This window comes from Magnolia sinica, chromosome 9 (assembly GCF_029962835.1).
Source record: "Magnolia sinica isolate HGM2019 chromosome 9, MsV1, whole genome shotgun sequence".
Classification (NCBI taxonomy): domain Eukaryota; kingdom Viridiplantae; phylum Streptophyta; class Magnoliopsida; order Magnoliales; family Magnoliaceae; genus Magnolia; species Magnolia sinica.
In genome coordinates this window covers 1,070,854-1,078,797 of record NC_080581.1, presented here as the reverse complement: position 1 = coordinate 1,078,797, position 7,944 = coordinate 1,070,854, and the positions used below count along the sequence as shown (strand labels likewise).

The 7,944-nt window shown below is 40.2% G+C and overlaps 1 non-coding gene across 1 annotated transcript; it reads left to right on the top strand.

Annotated features, from left to right (window-relative positions):
* Positions 1-5,946: 5,946 nt before the first annotated feature.
* On the top strand, positions 5,947-6,053 carry LOC131257207 (small nucleolar RNA R71). Its single transcript, XR_009177220.1, has one exon. It is a non-coding gene; the product is annotated as a small nucleolar RNA R71 (small nucleolar RNA).
* The last annotated feature ends 1,891 nt before the right edge of the window (positions 6,054-7,944 follow it).

Below are 7,944 nucleotides of genomic sequence, written 5' to 3'. Positions count from 1 at the left end.
GTAGAATAATCCAGATATAAGAATTCCCGATTCATGAATGTTGGATATTACTTTCTCCTAGACTCAAGTGCACGGTAAACTTCATAATCAAGTTCAAAGTATTATTCCATTAATTAGAAAAATTCTAATCGTTGAGATCTATGAGCGTACAGTGTAATCTCAACTTATCATCATTAAAATTCACTTCTCTATTTCAGAATATCACTGGTAACCAATAAGAAGATTCATGATAACCAAAGCTTGCCTCACAGATCATCTTTTCATCCCTTCGGCTTTTGATTTTTTTCATTAAAAGTAACGCCAAGAAGAATCAAATCCTCACCTACAGGAGCAAACCTATGATGAAGATTGTACACCTAAATTTTTCACATATCATTCATAGGAATTAAATCTACACTATAGGAGCAAACCTATGGTGTAGACCATTCGCCCAATCCTTTCAATTTCTCGGGTTGGTTCCTCTTGAGCTTAATGAGTACCAAGTAAATCCTTCATATCGAATGAAACCTTAATGTGAAAGCGAGATGTGACATGTGAGATCATAACTCAATCAATGTTTACTACTTCTAATCAGAGATTAACACTTCAAACTTAACTGTGAAATCTAATAACTGAATCTAAGAGTCATAAATTACCAACATCACTCATCTTGTAATTCCAAGTGCCCTAGATGGCCGTCAAAATCACTTCGAATTCATATGAAATTCAATAAAAATTTAAAATTTTCACAATTTTTGCTCAAGACCAAGAAAACACAGATTAGGAAACCTAATCTCCCACCCCCAACCTAAAATCTACATTGTCCTCAATGTAAAAGAAATAAGCATGCAATGCACATGGGACAACAAAAATATAAGAGGAGTGATGGAAAGATAGTACCTGGACGAAAGAATCAAAAGGCTTTCCAAAGATATCTACGTAAGATCGGGTCAGCACAAGAGAGAAACCAGTAAAATAAAAATAAAAATAACAAAAATGAAATCCTACCTACACCACTTTCGCAGGTACTCTCGATTGCATTTAGCGTATGCAACAAGCCTTTAAACCCCTAGGTTGCCCCTAGTGGACGAGTTGTAGTCTCGTGAGGGTTTGCAGCAATGTTACCCACAAACATTGAACTAACTAACTAGGAAAATGAAACAGAAAGAAAAGCTGGGTTGGCTCCCAGGAGCGCTAAGTTTACCGTCTATCCTAAAACAGAATAAAGGAAACTATCTTATTCCTATGAAAACAGGAATCCTACCTATACCTCCATCAGACTAGGAGATCAATCCTGGTAAACAGGATCAGTCAGAAGCATGGACATGTCCTCTGAATTAAATTTCTCGACAAATGGCTTTAAGCGATGTCCATTTACTTTAAACTCCTTGCCATTGTCGGGGTCTCTTATCTCGACGGCCCCATGAGAGTAAGCGGTGATAACAGTAAAAGGGCCGGTCCAACGAGATCGAAGCTTACCCGGAAAGAGATGTAATCGAGAGTTATACAAGAGGACTTTCTGGCCTGGCGTGAATGATTTCTGAAGAATGTGGTGGTCATGAAACGCCTTCATCCTATCATTGTAAATTCTCGAGTTCTCATAAGCGTCGTTCCGGATTTCTTCAAGTTCATTCAACTGAAGTTTGCGTAGTGAGCCAGCGTTGTCCAGATTGAAGTTCAAGTTTTTTATTGCCTAGTAGGCTCTATGTTTCAAATCCACAGGCTTTCCCATAGACAAGTCTAAAGGGAGACATTCCAATAGGGGTTTTATTTGCGGTACAGTAAGCCTATAAAGCATCGGTCAATCGGATTGACCAATCCTTATGGTCAGGGTTGACCGTCTTTGTCAAGATGTGTTTAATTTCCTTATTGGAAATCTTAGCTTGCCCACTGATTTGTGGGGGGTATGGAGTGCTCACTTTGTGGGAGATCGTATTTCTTCATTAAACTCTCAAATGGTCTATTACAAAAGTGTGAACCCCCATCACTAATGATAGCTCGAGGCGTTCCAAATCGGGAAAGGATGTTTTCTTTCAAGAATTTAATGACCGTGCGATGGTCATTAGTTCGACATGGAATCGCTTCGACCCATTTAGTGACATAGTCTACGGCAAGCAAAATATATAAATTCCCAAAAGATTGGGGGAATGGCCCCATAAAATCGATGCCCCGAATCAAATGCCTCGATGATAAGAATGGGGTTCGAGGCATCATATTTCACGGACAATGCTCCCACTTGACAACGCTCACAAGCTTTGCAAAACTCGTGAGTGTCCTCGAACATAGTGGGCCAAGAAAAGCCACACAGTAAAATCTTGGCCGTGGTCTTTTTAGCAGAAAAGTGACCACCACAGCTGTGAGTGACAAAAGGAGATGATACTTTGATGCTCATCATCCGGCACACATCTCCTCAGGATTTGGTCCGCAATATTTAAACAAATACGGATCATCCCGAGAAAAAGTTACGTACCTTGGTGAAAAATTTCTTCTTATCTTGCGAACCAATGTGTCGGTATGGAACCGTGGCAAGATAATTAGCAATATCGAACCAAGGTGAATGGGAGACTCGAACAATTGTTCATCGGGGAACATGTCATTGATATGTGTTGTTTCAAGGGAATCGTGAGGGATTAAGGCGAGAAAGATGGTCACCACTACGTTCTCTACTCCTTTTTATCTTTATTCTAGGTCAAATTCTTGGAGTAGGAGGATCCATCGTATCGGGCGGGGCTTAGCATCATTCTTAAGATACTTGAATGCCGCATGATCTGTGTAAATAATAATCTTGGATCCATTCAAATAGGACCTAAATTTGTCCAAGGCGAACACTACGGCTAAGAGTTCCTTTTCCGTAGTCGAGTAGTTCACTTGAGCAGGATTCAGAGTCCTACTTGTGTAGTAAATGACGTAGGGTTTCTTATCTTTTCTCTGGCCTAGAACCGCCCCAAGAGCATAATCAGACGCGTCGCATATAAATTCAAAAGGAATGCTCCAGTCGGGTGGCTATATAATGGGTGCACTAGTCAACATGCCCTTAAGCTTAGCGAAAGCTTCCTGGCATGGCTCAGTCCACTCGTATGGTGCATCCTTTTGAAGTAGATTACATAGAGGATGAGAGATGAAACTAAAGTCCTTTATGAATCTTCTATAAAACCCAGCGTGTCCTAAGAAGGATCGCACGTCCCATATGTTCTTGGGTGAAGGTAGGTTAGAGATAAGATCGATTTTTGCCTTATCCACCTCGATTCCTTTGGACGAGATAATATTCCAAGGACAATTCTCTTATGAACCATGAAATGGCACTTCTCCCAATTAAGTACCAAGTTCTTTTCTTCACATCTTTTTAGCACACATTTAAGACTTTCTAAGCACTCGCTGAAAGATGGACCGAAGACAGAGAAATCGTCCATGAAGACCTCTAAATATTGCCCCACCATGTCAGAAAATATGCTCATCATACATCGCTGGAAGGTGGCAGGAGCATTACATAGTCCAAACGGCATCCTTCGATAAGCAAAGGTACCGTAGGGACATGTAAATGTAGTCTTTCTTGATCTTCGGGCGATCTCTATCTCGGTTGTAGCTCAAATACCTGTCAAGGAAACTGTAATAGGAATGACCAGCTAACCTTTTCAAGATCTGATCAATGAAGGGTAAAGGAAAGTGGTCTTTCCTGACCGTATTTAATTTTCTGTAGTCAATGTACATCCTCCAACCAGTAGTGACTCTAGTCGGCACGAGTTCATTATTGCATTAGCTACGATGGTGATCCCGGACTTCTTAGGAACCACCTGAGTTGGACTCACCCATTGACTATCGGATATAGGGTATATGATACCCACATTCAATAGTTTAAGAACCTCGGCCTTAACCACTTCCTTCATGTTTGGATTTAGTCTACGTTGTGGTTGCTGAGCGGTCTTCGCATTATCCTCAAGATATATGTGGTGAGTACAAATCGAGGGGTCGATTCCCTTGAGGTCCGCGATTGTCCATCCAAGGGCTCCCTTATGCTCCAGGAGAGTAGATATGAGTATACTCTCTTGTTCTTTCTCAAGGTGGGCAGAAATCACCACCGGGTATGTCTCATCTTGACCTAAGTATGCATATTTTAAATCAGAGGGCAAAGGTTTTAGGTCAAGCTTCGGTGGCTTGAGGTTAGACGGTAGAGGCACTTCATCAGTTTGGGGTAACTCTTCAAATTGTGGCCTCCACCGGTTAACTTCAAGTACCGGTAGCGCATCAAGCATGGCACACGTCTCCCTAATTATGTCATCATCAAACTCATGGGAGTGGGCCAGGCACGTCTCTAGAGGATCAGAGGATAAAGTAAGGGGTGTCCTGTTATCCACAAAAGTATCGATCATGTTAATATCGTAGATATCGTCATCTTCCTCTATCCGTCTGGCCGTGTTGAAAAAGATATTCATTTCTAATGTCATATTCCCGAAAGACATACTCATGACACCATTCCTACAATTGATAATTGCGTTTGAAGTGGCAAGGAATGGGCGACCAAGAATGACGGGAATCTGAGTGCTTGTGTTACCGATGGGTTCGATATCCAGGATGATGAAATCAACTGGGTAGTAAAATCGATCAACCTGGACCAACACATCCTCAATTATCCCTCTTGGTATACGAACAGAGCGATCAGCAAGTTGTAGTGTGGTTAAGGTGGGTTTTAATTCACCTAAGCCCAACTGTTTATATACCGAGTAAGGGATAAGATTAAGGCTCGCTCCTAAGTCAAGAAGTGCGTGATCAATTCGATGGTCCCCAATTACACATGATATGGTTGGGCTACCGGGGACTTGGAATTGTTGCAGCACATCTTGCTTTAGGATAGCACTCACTTTCTCAGTCAAGAAGATTTTCTTTTGAATATTTTGCCGTCTTTTGGTCGTACATAAGTCTTTCAGGAATTTGGCATATGAAGGTATTTGTTTCACGGCATCAAGTAGTGGAATGTTGACCTTCACTTGTTTCAACACTTCTAGAATATCCTGAGAGTTAGAGAGTGATTTTAGTGCAACCAACAGTTGGAAAAATGGAGCAATCGGCTTTCCTTGAGGTTCTGGTTCTAACTCTGGTGGGGCATGGCTAGATCCATCTTCTTTATCCACTTCTGGGTCCTTAGGCTTTTCAGCCATAACCGGAATGGTTTTGTCAATGATCTTTCCACTCCTAAGAGTGGTGATGGATTTAGCTTGCTCCATCTGATTTGAAGAGCTTGGGTCGCTAACTTCATATTGCGGTTTAGGATTGGGAAGAGGTTGGTGGGAAGCTCCTTGTTCCCAATCGTATTTTCACCTTAAGTCCTTGTATTGCTTTTGTTAGGTCTTGGAAGGCACTGTAGCATACCCCGATTGAAAAGCTCTTGCTTTTGAAAATGTTTCGAACCGAATCCTCTTGAGGTTTCTCTTGAGTTGGATTTTGATTTAGGTAACCTTGAGGTGTAGCGGTTTGTCCATTCCTCCAACCGAAGTTTGGATGATTTCTCCAGCCAGGATTGTATGTGTTAGAGGTGGGCCCATTGAAAGGTCTTTGGTAATTGCTTACAGCATTGGATTACTCATTTAATACCTCTTGAAAGGCAGATTTGAGTTGGAGTTTTGAGTATGAATGTTGCAACCACAGATGCTACAAACAATTTCCTTAGCCTTATCCTTCTTAAATTCTATGGCCTCGAGTTTCCTAGTGAGATTAGCTACCTTAGCATTAATATCATCATCTTCTCTCAGGAGATACATTCCACCCCTTTCCTTGGAGTGAGTCGGCCTAGACGCAGTACTAGGTCTAGGAGAGATATCCCATGTTTGTGTGTTCTCAGCAAGTTTATCAAAGTAATCCCACACTTCATCAACTCCTTTATTCATAAACTCTCCATTACACATCGTCTCAACTAATTGGCGCATGGGAGATGTCAGTCCATCATAGAAAAAGTGTGTAATGCGCCATGTTTCAAAACCATGTTGTGGGCATGAATCGACAAGATCCTTGAACCGCTCCCAACATTGGAAGAATGTTTCATCTTCCCTTTGGGCGAAGTTCATGATCGACTTTCTTAGGGTGTTCGTCTTATGGTATGGGAAAAACTTCTTAATGAACTCCCTTGTCATGTCATTCCATCTGCTAATTGATCGAGGACGTAGTGAATGTAACCACGTCATGGCTTTCTCTTTCAAAGAAAAGGGAAAGAGTTTCAACCTGACCGTGTCATCAGACACGTTAAGAAAGTATAAGGTAGCTATGATCTCGTCAAATTCTTTTAAATGTAAGTAAGGATTCTCTAACTCAAGCCCATGAAATTTAGGGAGGAGTTGGATCACCCCTTGCTTGATATCCATGTGTCCTGCATTCTCAGGAAAAACCATGCATGAGGGCGTACTCACCCCCGTCGGTTGTAAGTAATCTCGTAAGGTACTAGTCGGGTGTGCTTTATGCACCTCATTCTCATCTTGGAGATCTTCTACCCTAGGTTGGGGTAGAAGAGGTTGATTTCCAGCCATATCCTCCATTAACTCAGGGGATTTCGAGCGGTGTCTAGTCCTACGATGAACAGTTAACCCCTCAACTAATCCTCCTTCAGTCAAGAGACGTCGAGTGTTGTCACGAGCCCACTTGGGCATGAATCACTCGCAGCCCTCAATCAAATTCTAAACCTAATCCTAAGAAGGGAAATAAAAATCTAAAAAAGAGAAAGAGGGTTGGAAGGAAGTTACCAATTTGGAGTCCCTAAATTGAAACCTGCAAAATAGAACAAAACAAGTTAGTTTCTAAGAATGGCAAGCCTATAAAATTCCTAAGAAGAGAAATATAGAAATAAAAAGAAACAAGGAAGAATTCCTAAATTAGAAAGTAGCAATTTAGAAAGAGCGTACCAAATTTAGAAATTTCTAATAAGCCTACAAAATAGAAAAAGTTAGTTTCTAAATAGAAAGTCTTAAAATAGAAAATTTCTAAAAATAAAATAGGAAACAAAATTAGATTCTAAAAAAGTTAGAATTAGAAACTCATTAAAAAGGAATCCTAATCTAGAAATAGTAAGGAAGAGAGAAATTACCAATTTAGAAACCTATCTCAGAATCCTACAAAATAAGAAAGTTTGGTGAGTTTCTAAAAAAAGAAAACTATCTAAAAATAACAAGTTATTTAAATAGAAGATTTCTAAAAATTAAAGGAAAACATGGAATTAGAAAATTCTAAAATAAATCCTAAAAATCAGAAAAGTCCTAATCCTAAAACCAGTTATCTTCAGGAAACGTAGCCGTCAATCCCCGGCAACGGCGCCAAAAACTTGTTCACACCCCAAGTGCAGGGTTGTGATGTAGTAATAAACTCGGTCCGAGGTCGAATCCACAGGAACTGAAACCTGTACGTTATCTGAAAATAACCAGATCTAGAACTAGGCTAAGATGAAATTTAAACCAATTGTGATTTGAGGAATAATGGTGAAATATTAATCTAAACTTAAAGAATTCAGAGAAAGGGAACTAGGGATTCAGATGATCCACTTGTAGAGATCAGGGAGATCTTATGTCTGCTTCATGGATATTATACTGAACTTACTTGATATATTTTTCAAGAGATGAAAGGTATAAGAATTAGGTATAATTCCATCACAAATCCATGCCTAAGAGACAAGGTAAACAACAGAACTTAGACCAATCCATAACCAACTAAAAGATGTATGAGTGTTAGGAAGGATTCCATCATCCAACCATGTCTATGAGACGATGGCGAACAACAGGGTTTCCGAACATCAAAATAAAAGGAAAGGAATTATTCAAGCCATCACAGATCTACTGTAATTTAAATCACAACAAATCATTAATGACTAAAAGAATTTCTTAAATCAAACAAAGTCAATCAGTTCAGTTCAATCAAACCTGTAGAAGCTCCCATCACGCCACAAGCTTCACCTCTTAGCCCTAGCTAAGGGATTTAGCCTAACATAATCAT